Here is a 21,358-nt window from a genome sequence, read left to right as displayed (position 1 = left end):
GGTCACTTATCCGTTCTTCTGCCTCAGTTATTCTGCTATTGATCCCATCTACGGTATTTTTAATTTCATTTATTGTGTTTTTCATCATTGCTTGGTTCCTCTTTAGTTCTTCTATGTCCTTGTTGAATGTTTCTTGCATTTTATCTATTCTATTTCCAAGATTTTGGATCATCCTTACTATCATTATTCTGAATTCTTTTTCAGGTAGACTACCTATTTCCTCTTCATTTGTTAGGTCTGGTGTGTTTTGACCCTGCTCCTTCGTCTGCTGTGTGTTTTTCTGTCATCTCATTTTGCTTACCTTACTGTGTTTGGGGTCTCCTTTTCACAGGCTGCAGGTTCGTAGTTCCCGTTGTTTTTGGTATCTGTCCCCAGTGGCTAAGGTTGGTTCAGTGGGTTGTGTAGGCTTCCTGGTGGAGGGAACGAGTGCCTGTGTTCTGGTGGATGAGGCTGGATCTTGTCTTTCTGGTGGGCACGTCCACGTCTAGTGGTGTATTTTGGGGTGTCTGTGGCCTTATTATGATTTTAGGCAGCCTCTCTGCTAATGGATGGGGCTGTGTTCCTGTCTTGCTAGTTGTTTGGCATAGGGTGTCCAGCACTGTAGCTTGCTGGTCGTTGAGTGAAGCTGGGTCTTGATGTTGAGATGGAGATCTCTGAGAGATTTTTGCCGTTTGGTATTACGTGGAGCTGGGAGGTCTCTTGTGGACCAGTGTCCTGAAGTTGGCTCTCCCACCTCAGAGGCACGGCCCTGATGCCTGGCTGGAGCACCAAGAGCCTTTCATCCACACGGCTCAGAGTAAAAGGGAGAAAAAATAGAAAGAAAGAAAGAAAGAGGATAAAATATAGTGAAGTAAAATAAAGCTATTATAAAGCAAAGCTATACAGACAAAATCTCACCCAGAAGCATATACATATACACTCATGAAAAAAGGAAAAGGGGAAAAATTAATATATCCTGCTCCCAAAGTCCACCTCCTGAATTTGGGATGATTCGTTGTCTATTCAGGTATTCAACAGATGCAGGCACATCAAGTTGTTTGTGGAGTTTTAATCCGCTGCTCCTGAGGCTGCTGGGAGAGATTTCCCTTTCTCTTCTTTGTTCGCACAGCTCCCGGGATTCAGCTTTGGATTTGGCCCTGCCTCTGCGTGTAGGTCGCCTGAGGGCGTCTGTTCCCCGCCCAGACAGAATGGGGTTAAAGGAGCAGCTGCTTCGGGGGCTCTGGCTCACTCAGGCCGGGGGGGAGGGAGGGGTACGGATGTGGGGCGAGCCTGGGGCGGCATAGGCCAGCGTGACGTTGCAGCAGCCTGAGGCGCGCTGTGCGTTCTCCCGGGGAAGTTGTCCCCGGATCACAGGAGCCTGGCCGTGGCGGGCAGCACAGGCTCCCGGGAGGGGCGGTGTGGAGAGTGACCTGTGCTCGCACACAGGCTTCTTGGTGGCGGCAGCAGCAGGCTTAGCGTCTCATGCCCATCTCTGGGGTCCGCGCTGATAGCTGCGGCTCGCGCCCGTCTCTGGAGCTCGTTTAGGCGGCGCTCTGAATCCCCTCTCCTTGCGCACCACGAAACAAAGAGGCAAGAAAAAGTCTCTTGCCTCTTCGGCAGCTGCAGACTTTTTCCCGGACTCCCTCCCAGCCAGCTGTGGTGCGCTAACCCCTTCAGGCTGTGTTCACGCCGCCAACCCCAGTCCTCTCCCTGCGATCCGACTGAAGCCCGAGCCTCAGCTCCCAGCCCCACCCGCCCTGGCGGGGGAGCAGACAAGCCTCTCGGGCTGGTGAGTGCTGTTCAGCGCCGAGCCTCTGTGCGGGAATCTCTCCGCTTTGCCCTCCGCACCCCTGTGGCTGCGCTCTCCTCCGTGGCTCCGAAGCTTCCCCCTCCGCCACCCGCAGTCTCCGCCCGCGAAGGGGCTTCCTAGTGCGTGGAAACCTTTCCTCCTTCATGGCTCCCTCCCACTGGTGCAGGTCCCGTCCCTATTCTTTTGTCTCTGTTATTTCTTTTTTCTTTTGCCCTACCCAAGTACGTGGGGAGTTTCTTGCCTTTTGGGAGGTCTGACGGTTTCTGCCAGCGTTCAGTGGGTGTTCTGTAGGAGCAGTTCCACGTGTAGATGTATTTCTAATGTATCTGTGGGAAGGAAGGTGATCTCTGCGTCTTACTCTTCCACCATCTTCTTCTAGTCAACATGAAGTCCTTCTAAGAATGAAAATAAAATGGCTTCTCTCACAAAAATGCCTAGTAGAAAGAAAATCGTTATTAAGCCAAGTTCTGTATTTTTAAAAAATGTGATTGTTAACTTAGAGTTCATTAGCACAGCCAAATCTGCTACATTATAAAATATGAGAATTTCAAGAAGTTTTTTCCAAACTCTAATTAGGAAATGAAAGATTGAATGAATTAAAATTTTGTAATTCTTTTAAGAGTTCAACACCTATGCACATTATTGCATGACCCATTTGGTCAGAAAATAGTCTGTATTGCATTGAGGTATAGTTAATTTACAATGTTGTATTAGTTTCAAGTGTACAGCAAAGTGATTCAGTTATACATATATTCTTTTGCAGATTCTTTTCCATTATAGGTTATTATAAGTTATTGAGTATTGAATTCAGTATATATCATTGCTATACATTTATTTCTTCCTCATTCAGCCTTTTACACTGGCTAAAAGTTCTTTTAACATGTTTACCTTAGTATGATTAATATATATTATAATAAATAAAAGGAGTGAATTTTGGTTAAGCATGAAAAAGATTAAAAGATTTTCCTATAGAGAATAATATACTATGGTAGCTTTGCTAATGGTGTTAAAAAATTCAAAATAGTTGTATTTTGGAGGCGTTTTCTTATGCTAAAGATGCTTCCCCTCATATCATACCACTTAGTTATTCTGTTGACCAAATTCACAATTGTAGCACCTATTGAATGCTGAAAAATCACACAAAGATTTTTAAGAAGGAAAATGGCAAAATATTTCTTATTTCTGAAATGAGCTGACCAATATAAAAGAGAAAATTTGTATTATCTAGAATTAGAGGAACTCAAAACATACTCAGAAAAATATTTTTAATTTAAAAAAACTATAAAGTTATTAAGTGAAAGATAGGAATAGAGAGCAAGAAATCAGTACTAAAATCTAATTGGTTTAAGGGACAATTATGGTGAGTATTAACATATTTAACTGTAACATAGATTATTAGAACTCTTCCGTTTGTTTTAGCAGCACTCTTCCAGAAGGTTTTATATAAATTGGAAATTAAAGAAAAGAAAATTCAAAATAAGTGTTTGGCAATACTCTTTGGAACTTATAAGGGCAATTTCTTTCCAAACTTCATTTACTTTTCTCATGAAACATTCAAAGAACAGACTAAGAATTATTGAAATCATTTATCATTTTTTTCCCCTTTGGAAAAGTGATGCCAGAAGTGTGGTGAGTTTCCACTCATTAGAGCTGGAAAATCATAATTTCCAAGCTGGGTTCTCCCTTTTAATAAAACATTCCATACATAGTTAAAGCATTTACATGAATACACCCCATTTTAAATATTTCATCTTATGAAATTTCAAAACAAGTAAGACAAAAAGCAAGTATTTGCATTCCAAAAATAATTCACTTGATCTAAAAGAGTAAAAATAAGTATGTGTCTTGATTTCAATTTGATAAAAATATTGTTCGTATGTTCCTAAAACTGAATTTCAGGAACAATCTCTTTTCTTTTTTTTTTTTGAAAAGGCACACATTCTTTGTTTTCTAGGCAGATGATTTAAAAGGTAAAGAAAAGCCTTTCATAATGTCTTATCAAGAGCAGAGCAATAGTCCAAGAAAACTTTGTCCTCTTAGCAGATGAAAGAAAATTAATTTCCAGTTTTACATAAGTACACTATTGATCTTAAAGTTTATATTTAAAACAATTATAATAAATTAGTTTAATCTTATCCAGCTTGATCACACATAAAATTCCTTTCCTAAGATTCATCTTTTACAAACCTTCTATAACATTTTTTTGAATTTTATTTTATTTATTTTTTTATACAGCAGGTCCTTATTAGTCATCAATTTTATACACATCAGTGTGTACATGTCAATCCCAATCACCCAATTCATCATCTTTTCTTTTTTTTAATAAATAGTTTGATATATTCTAAAATGCATGCTGGATTCAAGGTACTTTCCAAGGCTTGTAAACCCTTCAGAGTTTTACTGTTGTATTTGTAACTACTATCTTTCCAGGCACATTTATAAAAGGATCACAATCCTCCAAGATTATTGCTCTAAAAGTCTAAGAAAATTGACTTTTTAGTGTTCCAGTAAGAAGTAATACTGGTAAATACTGTGCCTCCAGAGAGGGGAAACATAAGGACTTCTGATATTAGGATAAAAACAATAGATTTCAACAATGATGTAGGTCTTGTCAGCCATTGCTTATTACAAAAACAAATTATTTCTATTTAATTCAAATGAACTACTTGCCCTTATAGAAATGGAAAGGTCACCAGAATGCAAGCTTTATTCACAACGTTCTCTTTTGAAAAACTTGTTCAGGTAAAATCTAGGCATGAATTCCTTGCTTTTTCAGGAATAGCTGTTTTATTGGGGAGGAGGGTGGAAGCCATATATAATAATATTTAAGAAAGAATTAAACTCGATTTAGCAGATCTTGGAAAAACTAACCTAAGCAGTTGGCCTTGAGAATTTGAATTCCCATAATTTTTCTCTCAAAATTTCAGTTTCTAACGAATATTTGGAATATATATTCAAATAGGGAATAAGGGCGTCATTAGATTATATGAAACAGAGAAAAACTGAGTGCGTATAAAAGGAAAGTAATCCATCCTAGAATATTTTCCTGTGGGTTGCAAAGTTTTAAAGTTGACTTTGAGCAAATACAGCTGTAGATGAGGGTCTCAAACCAGATGGGGGGGGCAAAAGTCTAAGATGGCCCTCAAGATCCGCTTACCATAGTCTATATGTCCTGCAGTCCTGTTATCTCCTCCTGCTGAATGTGGGGAGGACCTGTAAACATGAGGGACTGTTGCTTCTGTGATTCAGTTACTTTATTTGGGAAGGCAAAGGGATTATGCTGTGTAATTAAGGCCCCAAATTAGTTAATTTTGATTTAAACTAAAGGGAGATTATCTTGAGTATGTTTGACTTAATCATGAATCTGCTCAAAGAAAGTCTGGAGGTCAGAAATGTTTTCTCCTGCTGGCCTTGAAAAAGCAGGCTGCCCTGAGTTCTACAGCTGTGAGAAAATGGATTCTGAAAACAACCACATGAGCTTGAAAGAGGACCTTAGCTTCAGATGAAATTGCAGCCCTGGCAACACCATGATTATAGCCTTGGGAGACCCTGAGGTCATTGAAAATCGAAGTCGTGATTTTCAGTTTTAAAGTATGTCTAAACTGTTCAAATAATGGTGTCAAAATGTTGGAAAAGTGATGGAGTTCGGCTTAAGTTTTCCACCTTAGTTGCTTTTCTTTTTTGATATTTGCTTTATATACATTTAATTTTTTATCAAAATAATATATGTATATGATTTAAGAAGGCAGGCAGTTGTAGATGTTATCTGTTGACTTGCTACTGTGAAAGTTAAAAATTTAGCTCTTTCAATCTATTCTATTCCTAACCCCAACAGAAAAGCAGGTGCACTTACCTTTTACCCTCACTACTCTTTTTGGTTAAAGCAAAATTGTTACTACAGTGGAAATATTAGCCATTAATGAACAATGTTCTTAATTATGATTACATTTCTTTTTGTATAATATGCTTTCCCTGTACTTAAGCATTACTCCAGTTTTTTCCTTTACTTACTTTTTTACCTATCAATGGCTAATTCATCCCCAAAATCTCTTCCAAAAGTGTACTAGGCATTCCGACATATCTGTTATTCCATCTGGAGCCCTCCAACCTCTTTCTCTGGACTAGTTTCTCAACCAGCCTGAAGGGCAATTGTTGTCCTGGGACTTCTCTTCATCAATGTCCTGGGAATTTCCTTCTCTTTTCTGTTTCTGAATTTCTGTTTCCTGAAGCCTCTAGCTTCCTCTTTCTTGTGTTATTCCCTCATGTTGCTGAAGCACACCCTCCAGTAGTTCTGAAGACATGGTATGTGGGAGGTATCATTTTGAGGCCTTGCAATTAAAAATATTTATTTTCTACCTGCAACTAACAATATATTTTTTCTACCCTCATACTCGTTTGTTAATATTGCTTAAAATAGAATTATAGTCTGAAAATAATTTTCCTGCAGCTTTTCCAAGGAATTGGTCTATTATTTATATTTTCTAATATTTCTTTTTGAATCTCAAAGTGACTTTTTGATTCCTTATTTGCCAGTTGCTTTTAGAATCTTCCATTTCTAGCATGCTGAACTTTTGCATCCATGTACCTTTATTTGAGTATTTTAAAATTTATTTTTCTGTGATTCTGTGACCCTATCAATCTGAAAATCCATTCATTTTCATCCTAGGAAATATTCCATTATTATTTATTTGACAATTTTCCCATTCTATTTTGTTCCATTTTCCCTTTTTAGAATTTAACATTATTCAGAAATTAGACTTTCTCCTATAACTTTTTTTTTTAAAGACACCAATTGTACTTGAACATTTGTTATTTATTTATTTTTAATTTATTTGTTTATTTTTGGCTGTGTTGGGTCTTCGTTTCTGTGCGAGGGCTTTCTATAGTTGCGGCAAGCAGGGGCCGCTCTTCATCACGGTGCGCGGGCCTCTCACTATCACGACCTCTCCTGTTGCGGAGCACAGGCTCCAGACGTGCAGGCTCAGTAGTTGTGGCTCACGGGCCTAGTTGCTCCGTGGCATGTGGGATCTTCCCAGACCAGGGCTCGAACCCGTGTCCCCTGCATTAGCAGGCAGATTCTCAACCACTGCGCCACCAGAGAAGCCCCTATATCTTTTTTAACTTTTCTAATTTTCCTACTTTTATGTTGTCCTACTTCCTGAGATTTGTCCTTATTTTTATCTTTCAAGTTTCCTGATAAGTTTTTAAGTTATGTAACATATTTTTAATTACAAAGATTTTGTCCTTTTTCTCTGTATGGTCCTTTTCATAGCCTGCTGCTCTTGTTTCATGGATGTAATATCTTCTTCTGTAGCTCTGAGAATGTTAATTAATTTTAAAATATTTTCCTACTCTCTACATTGTCTCTATTTCCTTCATTCTTTTTTTTTTTTTTTAATCTAGTTGTTTTGGTCATTTCCTTTTACTTAAGTCTTTCCTGTAATATCTGTTGACTCTTGGTTGTCCATTGACATTGTAAGAGTAAAGTTTTTAAGAGTAAGATTTTGACTAGAAACTCTGGTTTTCACAAAGGTGAACGCAGCTGTGGGCTTTATCACAGGCTAACCTGGCAGGGAACAGGCCATTATTGGGAGATCCCCAACTCTGAGCGTCACTAACTACCCACCATCCCTAAGGGTAATTTCCTTAGATTTTAGTCCTCCAATCTCATACTTGGTTCTCAGCACCCTAGAAACTGAGCAGGAGAAGAGAGGTTGGGTATCTGCATTCAGTACATTACTTCTCACTTAATTCCCCTGGTTTCAGCACATCGGACTCACTCTCAGCACCGCTGGGGCACCACAGTTTATAGCTGTCTTATTTAACCTCTCCCAGCTTCTTCGGGTTATGGGAGTAGTTATTACCTGGCTGCGTGTAGTGCTGGATCTAAGGATCCAATTTTTCTTTTAATAAACTTTCTTCCTATTTTCAGCCCCACTTTGCCCTTCTGCTTTCACAGGCAACTGAGGTCTCAGATTCATAAGTCTTTCCAGGGTTTTCTGCATTGAATAACTTTTGGGGTTGGGGTGAGAGGGTAGACTTTCCCTCACTGAAGGCTTTCTTTGTTTTTTTTTCAGTCAACTAAGTCATTTACCAGTTAAACATCAGCTTTCTAGCTTCTGATTCATACTGATAACTCCCATCTCATGTCTTTCACTCTCTGAAGGTTTCTTTCCTGATGGGTTTGTTCAGTGGTGTGCTGGTAAATGGCTCCCTGAGAAAAGAAGGAGAAAGAGGAGAAAGAAAAGGCCCTACTTTGTAGCATTCGCTCATTTTAGTGGTGTGTACTCACACTATGACTGTTTTCAAGCTACCAATAATTTAACAATGGCTTGTAAGGGTCCTGAATATTTAACAATTGTGTCTTGACACCAGGTAAGAGCTGGCTGCAGCCCAGCACTGTTTATGCCTTTTTAAAAATTTTATTATCTTTTTAGTAGGGCTTTGGGAGAGAGTTGAGATAAAGTTAGAAATTCACCCCACCATATTTAATAGGAAGTCTTAATTTCTTACTTAGCTAGTTTGTATAGACATAAACAGAGTGACTAGAAAACAGTATTCACATGAGTGGAATAAATACAAGAAATTAAAATTATCTAAAATATATGTGTAAGGCTGTGCTACAAACAATGATGAATTTGGTTTTTCCTCATTCAACTTCCCTGCTCTAACCTTCCTTTAAGTTAACAAGGTTTCTTCCCTCTCACTCTTTCTCTCCCTTACATATGTGTAAACACATCTATTAAAATAACTACAAGATTTAAAAGAAACAAAACCAAGTTCTCTTCCTTTGAACATAAGCTTAAACTAAAAAAGATATACTTAGGAGGATGTGTTTTTAAATGTTGAGATGATATTTAAGGCTGTAATGTCCTAACACCAACTCATAAGGCATTATCATTAATCTGCATCTTGGAAGTGTGGTACAAATAAACTTACGTATTGAAATAATATTTGCTTTCACATTAGTCACTCCTCAGTTACTCGGAGATGTAAATTAGAGAGGATATCTAACTTGTAAAAATTATCTTACCCTTTCTAATTAGACTGCGAAACATTTATCACCAGCTCCTTTTCTAAGAAATCTTAAGGCAAAACGTGAAGGCCACAGGAAACTGTGGCTGCTAGTCAATGACGCTGCCTCATGCAGAAACAAGGATTTTCCCCGGACGGCATCACTGAACTAATATCTGCAACATGCAATACACAATGTGAAAATGTTAAGAATCATGGCACAAAGGTTAATACATTTAGGCAAACAACTTAGTGAATGAATTAAACTCGTACTTCTTTTAGTGAGATAAAGTTTCTCAAACACTCACAGAATTCCCAACCAAGTTCTGAAAGAATCATACACTCCCAAAATGTAGAATGAAAGCAGTCTTAGATACTGTCTTTTTCACAGCATTCAATTATAGATAAAGAAATCGAGGACTAAAGTGGTGAAGCCAGTGGTTAAATGGGAAATCAGAAAGACTCAGTATTTCTACCTCACATCTCATGACTAAAGATTCCTGTCACCCCAAAAATCTGCCCCAAGATCAGGAGAAAATGAAACCAGGAAATGCACATTTCACACGTCTTATCTGGAAAGAATACTTTTAGTTCTGAATGCTGTTGTCCCACTAAGATACCAGCATACTTTTTTGCAATGTTCTACTTGTGTGAAATAATTAAAAGTCGTGGTTTTGAGGATCATGAACTTGTGTTTGTTTTGACCGTGACTTCAGTTATTGCACATCACGAGACCTCGCGTGAGTAATGTGAGCGAGGAATATTGCCTTTAGCTATCTGATGTCCTGTGTCTAAAATGCAGACAGTGTGACCAAAAAAAAAAAAAAAAAAAATACTGAAAACCCAGCAATGCTGAAAGCAAAACAAAAAAAGTTATGATTTTGGTAACTGCTGTCTGTTTCGTGTAAAAATATTCCCAGCTTTTTAAAAAATTTATAATTTATTTTCTCCTTCAGCCAAATGTTTGAAGTAGAACCCATTGTTGAACATGAGCCACGTCTTGGCTTTTGTTGTCATATGTAGTATTTCAGAAAATATGCTTTGGTTTATTTGCATGATGTCATATTACATGAAACAGTCATGTAGCTATTCATGAGTGATTTCATGAGAGAAGTGACAAAATGTACACATGGCTAGAGTTAACTTTTGAAACTTAAAAAAATCATTTAGGTAATAAAGACCAAAAAATTCCATTAAGTTAAAAAATATCCCTGAGGTGTGTAGAGCCTAGGTGAGCTTTGATGGATAATTACCCAGTTCTCTGCTCTTTCAGGGGGGTCCTAGCCATTCCAGCATCACTGGCAAGAAAAGATCCAAATTTTACTTTCATTGAATGGTCTTTTGAGTGAATGACTGTAGGTAGGGCTCTACAATCAAAACTGGAGTCTATCCTGTATGAGCTTCAACAGTCATTGTCTACATGCCTTGGGTAGCATTTCTAAGCTTCTTTAGATAGCTTCTGTCCCAGGAAGTTGAGGGCTACCATTCATCTCATTTCATCACAAGTTGCCAATGGATGTCCTTATGGTTGTTTAATATCCTCTTAAAATTTGTCAGATTCCCTTCCAGCAACATGTGTACTTGATGACTTATGATTTTCTTGGGGTCTTATGATTGTCACTGAATGAGTAGGAGAAGTTTTGTCCTGATAAGGCCCTGAGGAAGGAGAGGGAGATTCCCATAGGCCAAGGAAAAGAGGACAATGTGATTGACACCAGGCAAGAGGATTAAAAATATTTCTTTGTGATCTAAGGAAGCCTGTGTAATAAACAAATGAAAAAATATTTTAGGATTCCTCTTCTGTTAAAAAAAAAAGTGCAAGGGAACTCCAAGAATGTAAAATTAAAGGTATGTCCGGGATCCTTTAACTTTTTGACTGTCGCCATTCTAAGTAGTTCTTTAGGGACAACTGTAAAAGTCAAGAGATGAATAAGCACATGTGGGCTCCTACACATCATCACACTATCACTACTACAGGAATTCTAAATAAATAACAATTAGGCTTTTAGAAAAATATTGCTGATGATGTGCTGATGATGAGACTATCTATTTACTCCCTGTAATTGTTTTTAGGTGAACTCCTTATAAATTCTTACAGATGTTTTAATTAAGATCATTATACCCCAGAATTTACTTGCATCCATGCTGGTCTTATTTTTCTAAGTAGCACTTTTACCACTCTCTTCTGAGGATTGTTTTATTTCACTAAGGCAGGACCTACTTCTTTTCTGTTGCTCTTCTGTCATATTTGATCCTTTGGCCCATTATGGATCCTAGCCCACAGATGTTTAAATCTGAATTGGTCTTTATAGTTTCCTGTTCCTGAAAAGTAACATGAAGTGTTGAAAATTCCCTAAAAAAGCCAGTATGTGTAACTTCTTTCTCATTTAATCGTGATTGGTTTCTTTTTATTTCCCGCCTCCACAAAAAAGGCAGAGGAAAACGATCAAAAAATTCCTGCAGCTTCCATATTGTGGTTTTTGGTTCTGCAGATTGTGTTCAGGTGGGACAACTGCTGGTTTTGATTGTCAGTGGGAATGTAGAGTTCAGCTGTCATTGAAAAGCTCTGAACTGAGAGAAGTGGGATAAGGTAATTAGTATTTGGCTGGAGATTCAGAGCTCATTGTGCTCTGCTGGCTATTGGTCAAGAAGGCTTTTTCCAGGGCATAAAGAACAATCCAGACAGATTGCTTGTTTTTTGTGTGTCAACTACAAACTATAATAATCCCACAGTATAAATAGATGATAAGTATTAAGGCTGTGGAAAAGCAACACATTTGATAACATCCAACCTAACATAGATATACAAATGCCAGGAGCCAGTGACACAGCAAGGAACATCCATGAAGGGGGTGCCTTTCCTCTGTCATCCCACAGCCTGACTCTTGAGCCTGGGAGTGTTGTACTGTCCAGAGAGACAAACTATCTTTAAACATCACTGTGATTCACTCTTCAGAACCAATGGCATTAAGTATATTAAAAAACAAAACGGAACAAAAACAGAAGCAGTGAATATCACTGTCTTTGAATCATTTCCTGTTGAGGATGATCAGCCTAACCAAGTGTTTAGAGACCAGTCGAACAAATAACATCGACTCTCTGGGGCATTTTTCCATTGTATTGATAATTATCAATACTTTGTTGGCAATATGTTGAGACAAGTTTGGGTAGCACAACCACTTCTATATATAAGCTATAAGAAATAATTTATAACATTTTAAGAGAGACAAAAACAAATATGTTAAATTTTTCTCTCCAGAAAGAGAAAAATTTTAGCCTACAAAAATTTTACAGGTTGACACAGGACAGGCTTTTCTTTTATAGCTGCACTAGCCCAAGCCTAAAAATCATTTCATGAATTATTACACAAAGCTCATTGGATTATTTTTCTCAGAGGGCCTCTCCTGCACATGTAATCTACCTCCTTCTGAGTCCATTCACTATTTTATAGGGTATATGTGTTCATGTATGTATATTCAATATACCTATACACACACACACACATATATTCAGTCATTAGGAATAAAAATATTTCAAAAAGCCGAACTGCATTATAAAATTAAATATTTGAAGTAAAATATTTTAAGCTATTTAAACTTGAATATCTCTTCTGTAAAATGTGCATAACATCTACCTTGCAAAGGTATTGTAGGATTAGAGGTAATGTGTGTAAACCACCCAGCCCAGAACCTGACATGTGGTAGATGCTAAATAAATCACAGCTATCATTACTATATTATTAAAATATTTTCTAACAGCAAACAAGCCACATCATATAGAGCACTTTATTCAAAACCATGGGGCTGTGACTGTTTGTAGCTCCTGAAATGCATTTGGTGGGTTATGACAAGGATTGAAAGAAAAAGATAAAAATCAAATAGAAGAAAAAATCAGTACATTAGCATGCAATGGTAAGTAATGTTTTGTGAAATTATTGTTTCTATTACATATAGTGTATGTATCAGTGCATATGGGTATATTTGTGCTGGGCTGAGATTTCTATGGAACCTAGTCAAAAAACTTTGAGAGCCATGGATAGAGAATGGGGTGGAGAAGTGGCGGGCTTGGAAGATGGGTCTAGAATCTCACAGAATTGTGTGACCCTTCCAGCTTTGCCCTTTTTATGAGACTGGTAGACCAGGCTGTTCCAAGGCCAAGAGTCTGTCCCCCTGCAGGTGTTTCTAGGGCTGACCATCAGGGAGGACTGGGAGAGAATCACCTTAGATGCAGTGCTCTAGGTGGTGCCAAAGCTCAGGGCCCAGGAATTCCCTGGCCATACTTGTGCCCACATGCCCAGGAGTGTTTGGGAAGGGTGGCCCAACTGCCTGGCGCTTATAGAGATCCTGCCATTGATATGATTGCCATGAAACTCTGGGATTTACCTACCAGGCTCCTCTGTCAGGATTTGCACATGCTGCCAGTGACGCTGGGGTGAAGAAAGATCTAGATCTGTGCGTGGGGGGCAAAGTTATGCTTTGCTCTCACCTGCACTTCAAGGGCTGTGGGGCCAGCTCCACCATGGAGCCAAAGCAACAGTCAGGCCCTCTCCGTGCTTTCTGGCTGCAAAAAGAATGAGACAGATGTTTCGTAAATTCCAAAACTGTGTTATAAGATCAGAAAGCTTACAGTGTTCTGGGGACAGAATGTACAATTTCTGAACAACAGAAAGAGATTCATGCTTGGCATTGTCAAAAAAATGTCCTAGTTATCATTATCATTCAAGAAGGTCAAATTGTACTTAACAAAAGAGAAATACACGAATGAAGAATTTGCACGGAGGGGCTTCGACTGGAGTGTGGAAATAGCTCCTCTTATTCCTCATGGTCAGCAAGCCCCTCTGCACATTCTGAGCTCCCAGAAGCTGTGGCTCTCAGAGGAGCCGGCCAGGGAGGGAGGCTGCTGGCTCTCGGGGGTCATGGAGGCAACAACTTGGGAGATTCCAAGTTCCATTCGGCTTCGCTTCAATATTAAGACCACAAAAGCAATCCCTTGAGGTCTAGGGCCAGACCTGGGTACAATGCTGAAGTGTGAAACATTTGGAAGTTATGGAAGACTTCAGTCAGGAGGCCCATGCGTTGAGCCACCCCCCGATTACCTGATCCCCCCTGGTTGTACCCACAAACCACTTCAGGCTTGAGGACCACTCAGCACTGTGGTGCCACTCTACTTTTGGTCTGTTTTCTGAATAGTTCTCTGTTCCAGTCACCGCTGGAACTCCTCAGTGTCCTCCTCCTGTCTAGGAGGAAACGGCAGAGAGAAGGGGATGCATTTCGGTTCCATGAAGATTTGCAGAGCACGTATAATCATCCTGCTGTGAGGAACTTTCCAGCAGTTGGCTGGTGAAAAGCTGGTTTCAGAAACCCTGGAATCTCTCCTACATGGGCTTTAGGTGAATGAGAGTAGAGCAGAGATGAGAGAAAAACCACTAACAATGCCACCGTCCCCACACGGAAGGAAGAGCATGCCCAAGTCTCCTCCCTCATCCCCTTCCAAAGGCTCAGGTGTGCACACCTGCACCGATCTCTCAGGAAAGTTATTATACGTGTGACCTAGGTAAAAAAGGTGGGTCACCTTACACTTGCGAATGAAATTAATGCAAATGCATCATAAAAAGTGATAGGACGGGCTTCCCTGGTGGCGCAGTGGTTGAGAATCTGCCTGCCAATGCAGGGGACACGGGTTCGAGCCCTGGTCTGGGAAGATCCCGCATGCCGCAGAGCAACTAGGCCTGTGAGCCACAGCTACTGAGCCTGCGCGTCTGGAGCCTGTGCTCCGCAACGAAAGGCCACGATAGTGCGGCCCGCGCACCGCGATGAAGAGTGGCCCCCACTTGCCGCAGCTAGAGGAAGCCCTCGCACAGAAACGAAGACCCAACACAGCCAAAAATAAATAAAGAAACAAATAAATAAATAAATAATAATTAAAAAAAAAAAAAAGTATCCCCTCACCCCAGCGTTTGGTCATAAAAATCCTTCCATGAAACACTTTAAAAAAAAAAAAAAAAAAAAAAGTGATAGGACAATGAATTATCAGGATACAAATACTCTATTTCTAAAAATATGTTGCTAGAAGATGTTTAACACACACACAAACGCATGCACGCATGCAATGTATATACTCCCCAGCTACTAGTAAGAGGTTTTCCAAGTCACACTTTGGAAATCTGTATTATTCAGGGTGATATTTGTAAGATTCTGCAACTGGCTGCTCTTTGGGTCACTCCAAAAATTTCATGCACAATTGAGTTTTTAGCATGGACCAGTCGTTACAGGACTTGGCTGTATATTTCCAGAATAGACTTAGACATTTTTGAATAGGAAAGCAATTCAACTTCTTGCAGACTCTCTATATTAAATTTTCCTGTTACCCACCTTGGTGTGTCTTTTTCAGATATATTTCGTACTCCAAATCAAGGGAGACTTTTTGCCAGAAATTTCCCTTATAACCTCTTAAATAGTCTACACATTTTCAGGTAAATGTAATCCATATGTTCCTGGTTTATTCTCACTTTCTTCATCAAAATGTTACCCTCTACAAAGTATTTGAATGCCTATAAGCTATATGAGATTTTTTAAAGGCTTTTTTTCCTTAGTAAAGGGAAACCACATTTGATCAATAACATAGTTAGTTATAAAGTCAAAGTTACACAAGGATTTATGAAGATATATTGTTTTACTATTTAACTTTAATAACTTAGGCTAGAGATATTTGGAAACTCATCAATCACTGTCAGAAAAATGCACATTATTGGCTTTTTATTTTCTTCACAGACTAAAACTCTATTTTTTTGTTTATAAGATGCACTTTATCTTCTCATTACAGTGACTTTTTCCTTAATTTGGTTCCTAGATGTGCACTTAGAATTCATTGCAAATAACTATGTAATATAACTCTCTTATATTTCACTACATCTGCACATAAATACCCTTTACAAAAAGCCCCTAAATCTGTAAACCTGAACACACAGTAACCATACAAAGTTGTAGACACATAATACAAGGCAATAACTCTCTCTAGACGATGAGCTCCCTAAAGGCAAGAGGAATATCTCCCCATCGTGGTATCTGAACATAGTTGACCTTCGATAAATATTTGTTAACCAAAGAAAATGTGATTAAAAATAACAGTGAGAAACATAGTTACAGAAAGGGTCTGCCATTTTAGACCACAGACGGATGTCATCTGAGCAAGGAGGAATATGTCAACAGGATACGATAATACACCAACCCGAACTTTAATCCAACTTCAAATAGATTAAAGGTACAGGGCTGAGGGCACGAGGGTCCCGGGAATTCTCTCAGTCACACAGCTGCTCGGGTCAGCCGCTTCCCAGCACGTCCCTTTGTTGGGAAGAGGAGCCGGGAGCTGGAGTTGGTTACAGGGCTGTAAATTAATTTATATTCAAACTTCCAATGCTAACATAATCATTGTGCTTCGGACATTAGCCATATTTCAGTTTGTCTACATAGAACTATGTATATATATTATGTGTGTAAATATACACAGTACTATAACACAGATATTTGTGACTGTTGATATGTTTGTTCAGCTATATATACTTTTCATCCTACATATAAATTTGTGTGTAACATATATACATATTCATATGTTATATAAATTTCTCTATACATAGAGATTTACATTATTTATAAAGGAGAACAATGGAGGCCACCATCATTGCAGTTCATTGATTCCTTTTACATCAAATATTATCGACCTGAAGAGCATTCTTTTCTTACAGACTCTTCAAAGAAGCTGGGGATGTTCTCTGATGGTTGAGGCTTGTTCACACTCGTAACTGTATGTGAATAACCAAAGAATAAAACATGAAACTCCCTGGGGACATTTAGGAAATATGAACTCTCCCTAATTGATATAATCAAATTTCTAGAATCACAAAAGAATAAAGAAAACTTGTCTGAAGGCTACATTCCCCACCAAAGATTTTCAGTGGATTATTTTTTCAAGCTGCAAAGACTATGAAATGGAGCCCCAAAGGGGTCCGGAGCCTTGACAGCACTTCCCACATACTATGCATTCCTGACTTCGGAGCACAAAGTCATAGATCAGAGTTTCAGGCTCACAGAATTCCAAGCTTACTAATTCCACAGAACCCCCCCATTCCCTCTTATACAAAAATGTTGATTCATAACATAGCTGTGATGAAGGATATTTAGATGTATAAGCAGTTGTTCAGTGATAAACACCTGATTTACAAATGACCCACACTTAGAACCAGTACCATCTTCCCTCTTCAGTATTGTCTTTTCCCGCCTGCTAAAGACCCTGCTGATTCTGCCAAAACAAACACACAGACACCCCCCCACCACACACACACACACACACACACACACACACACACACACACACACACACGCACCGACCACAGCAATAAACAAGCAAGCAGAGCTGTGAGAAAGTTGCAGATTATGAACTTGGAGAAAAGCAGGAACTGATATACTTTGCTGTGGGGCAAGACATCAAAATGCGAATAACAGAAGAATTAAAAATGCTATTAGTTATTCCAACCTTAGTGGATATTAGTTTAATCAGAGCTGCTGTCATTCTCATTAAAATCAGCTTCCTCTTCTAGACTTTCTCATTACCCACTCCTACAGAGCTTTTACAGGGAAGGTATAGACCAGCAAAAAGTCACTCTGCAGGTGGGAAGTAGGGGTGAGTAAGTCACAGTGGAGGTGGGATGCAGGGGTGAGTAAGGAAAGCACAACACGATTTGGGAGACTGGTGCAAATAATAAAAAATAAAATGTGGAAGAATATCTCAAATGACCTTTATCTACTTTAGAATTTGGACAAAGCCACACCTGGTAGCAGAAAACTGTCTTCATTCCCTTTTTCCTTCCTTCACTGTTCCGTGGCCGCCAGCTCCCAGAAGGCAGTTCTACACAGTCCTTTCACCACACTCATAGGACCCCATCCAGCACTGCATCTTGGTGACTAATACCTCCAGAGACGGTTAATGGGTTTCTGTGTCATACAACCTTTCTGGAATAGAACCAATTTATAAGTTAAAGACTTCCTATAATAAGCCCACAGTGGTTTCAACGTGATAGCAATAGTAGGCTTTTTTATTGAGTGGGGAAAAGGAGAGGAAACTCTCAGCATTTGTCCATTGTTGGACATAGGTGATATGCATGCCGTGCACCGAGTGAAGTGCTGGGCAGCAGACAAAGATGAATCAGTTGTTTTCTCTGTCCTCAAGGAGATCGCAGTCTTGCTGGGAAGATGAATATAGATTATGAAGACAATTGGGTGTTTAAAGGTATTACGGACATTGTTGCAGTCTGGTGTGAGTGTCGCAAAGAAGCAGGGCCAATTAAAAATTAGGAGGGTGGTGGAGCTATTTCTAATATTCAATGTTCACAGGCAGAGTGGATTCATAGAGTCCAGTGGTGTGGCAGTGAGTGACTAGTGAGAGTGGAAGACAGTGTAGAAGAATCAGTAGCAAGAAATGTCTGCCTTCCCTCCCTGGTTATGTGTAGGCTCCTAGACTGGGTACCAGAGTCAAGTAGCCCCAGCCCCTGAATAAAAGTATGCCCACTATGCAAGGGCAAAATGGACAAAAGAGACAGTCCAAGCTAAAGGGGACTGGACATGAGAATAAAACAAGCCATGTAGAAGGCAAGAGACTGAAACCAGTATATATATATTTTATATATACATGTAAAATATATATTATAAAATATATATATACACTATATTATAGTATATGTTATATAAAATATATACTATTTTTATTATATATATTGCTAATATATATATTACTAATATATAATATACTATAATTTTAGCTATATATATTATATTTTAGATACATATATTCTATATATTAGCTGTATATGTATCGGGGGGGAGATTGAGAGGAGGGAGCATAAGCCTGGTGGATTAAGAAAACTAGTAGATTTCCTCTGCCTCTGCATGGTAACACAAGACTGTCATGTATGGAACCTTCACTTGGGGGATGGGAAAGTGGACTTAAGATGCCCTGTGAGGACACATCATCACGGTGTCCTAGATGAACATGTATTTGTGTTGTAACAAAGAAAACTGGTCAAGGTTTGATGGAAAGGGAAGAGCCAGTGAAGGAAAAAATCTAATGGAATCTATTGATACACGAAAAGAAGACTTTAAAAAAATTTTTTTTCTGCTTAACTTTTATTTATTTTTTATTTTTGGGTTGCATCGGGTCTTGGTTGCGGCATAGGGGATCTTTTGTTGCAGCGCGTGGGCTTCTCTCTAGTTGTGGCATGTGGGTTTTTCTCTCTGTAGTTGAGGCGCCAGGCTCAGTAGTTGCGGCACGTGGGATTAGTTGTCCCCTGGCATGTGGGATCTTAGTTCCCCGACCAGGGATCGAACCCGTGTCTCCTTCATTGGAAGGCAGATTCTTTACCACTGGACCACCAGGGAGGTCCCAAGAAGACTTTCATAAATTAATTTTGTTTGATTTTTATGGGGGAGTGAAGTATAGTGAAGTTGTGTTAATAAATGTAGAAGCAGCTGTTCAAAGAACTATAGCAAGCAAAGAAAACACAAAATGATTTCTGATAAAATGTTCAGATAAGTAAATAAAAAACTAGTTTGGTTGGCACAATGTAGCCATGTACTTTTCTCTGATACCCTCTTCCTTTTGAATGGGTTAAAAACCATTAAAGAGAGCTAATTTAGTAATTTCTAGAATGTTTTTAGTATACTAAAATGTTTACTTTTGCTTTTCTAAGAAAAAGAGTGATCTAAAATGATGATTTCCACAAAAGAGAAAAAGGACAATACAAATCATTTGAATTAACATATATAATATATAACTATATATAGCTACTGTAAGATTTGAATATTGAAGATAATATTGAATTAAAATTAACAAAAGAAGCACATTAGTTCCATCATACACAACACCTAGACATTTTCAGATGCTAAAAGAATGTCTTGGAATATTTTCTCCTTCTCTCAGTTAAGAATAAAAATTAAGTTGTTCCAAATGTCATTTTATATAGTGCAGGGCATCAATAATATGTCCAAAAGATACCTGTGACGAAAATATCATTTGAGTGTTCCTGGGCACATGCCACTATTTAAAAATGATTTCAGAAAAATTCCACTGTCACAATGCTATTCTCCAGCAGCGGTGGCAGCACCAGTAACCAGGCAGATACTGGCTTTTCTGGTTCTGAAGATAGCAAAGAGTGTTGACAGAAAGCACCACCCCATGATTCATGTGTCAGAACAAGGCTTAAATCACTCTTCAGTAGAGGAATTTCCAAGGTTATTGCTTCCCACAAGCTTTGTATATAAGATACTCTGCTAACCCCATGGTTACCAAAAGTGTAGAAAAAAACCGCTATACTTCAAATTTCAACTGCTTTGCTGTTGAATCCCAAGCACACAATGACTTTCACCTCAACAATGTCTTCTGGTCTGTTTCAATTTTTTCATTGAATTCCGGATATGACTTGTCTTTGAAAAGAATGAAAAAAATATCACAAACAACATGTATCTTCTACACACATAATAATAAAAGCTAGATTTTTGCATCTAGCTACATTGTTTAACTTTCAATAATCTGAGGGGATTGAGCAACAGGGAGACCACCCAAAAAAAGATGATCTGAGAAAAAATAATAAAAGCAAATGAAATGAATGATTCCTTGAGTTGGGTTGTTGGAAACAGCACACCATGTGAATGATCTCCATCAGCTCCAGTTAAAGGGACTATTTTTAGCTTTGCAATTAACAGGAAATATTAAGCTACAAGAGGGAAAACCATCTAGGTTATATGGTCCATTGGTCATGTCAATTCTTTTTTTCTCAATGAAAACATTAAAAAGTAAAGCAAACAAACAAAACAAAAAGACTGACGACGACAACATCCTTCGTCTCTGCTTATCTAAATGAATCTGTGTCTCTTTACTGTTAGAGCCAGCTCAGGTCTCATTATCCATTACAGAGGAGATGATATGAGGCGGATGTTTCTTCCCTATTCTGGCCCAGAAGCAACAACACAACAGAATCAACACAGGAAATTCGTTGCTTTTGTTGTGTTCTCAGCATGTGCACTAGTCACTGTATAAGATTCAAAGATGGATATAATTGAATCCTTGTTCCCAGTGGACTTAGAGGTTAGTAGAGGGGCTAAACACCTTATCCTACCTTTTATTGTCATTTAACTTCCTCTTTGGTGATTGCACAAGGGAATGAAGTAAGAGTTCGAAGCAGGAAGAATTAATATCCTCCAAATTTCCAAATATCTGTTTGGAAAAAACAGAAATTGGTTTCTAGAAGCTGACCTTGAAGGTGTAGGAAGGGCAGGATTTGAGTAGGTGGCAAGAGAAGGGGAGTCTATTACAAAGAGATCATAGCAACAGTAAAGGCATGTAAGTGGGTATTTGGGTCATAATGAGTTTAGAGCTGGTGTTACGGAGGATGTAGACAGCAGGTCAGAGAAAAGTAGCAGATAAATGAGTATGGTCATTCAACCGAGGGCCTGAAATGCTAGTTTAATAATGCATTTCAATCTGTGAATAATTGAAAGTCATTAAATG

At 38.7% G+C, this 21,358-nt stretch overlaps 1 long non-coding RNA gene across 1 annotated transcript; it reads left to right on the top strand.

The window, feature by feature from the left end:
- Positions 1–2,178: 2,178 nt before the first annotated feature.
- LOC309662461 lies at positions 2,179–16,590 on the top strand. The gene is made up of 2 exons (XR_014264705.1): positions 2,179–14,416; positions 14,815–16,590. It is a non-coding gene; the product is annotated as an uncharacterized lncRNA (long non-coding RNA).
- The last annotated feature ends 4,768 nt before the right edge of the window (positions 16,591–21,358 follow it).

The sequence above is a fragment of the Balaenoptera physalus genome (genome assembly GCF_965194825.1).
Source record: "Balaenoptera physalus genome assembly, chromosome: 6".
Taxonomy (NCBI): Eukaryota; Metazoa; Chordata; class Mammalia; order Artiodactyla; family Balaenopteridae; genus Balaenoptera; species Balaenoptera physalus.
Note: the sequence above shows the minus strand (reverse complement) of the source record. Positions and strands in the feature narration are given on the sequence as shown.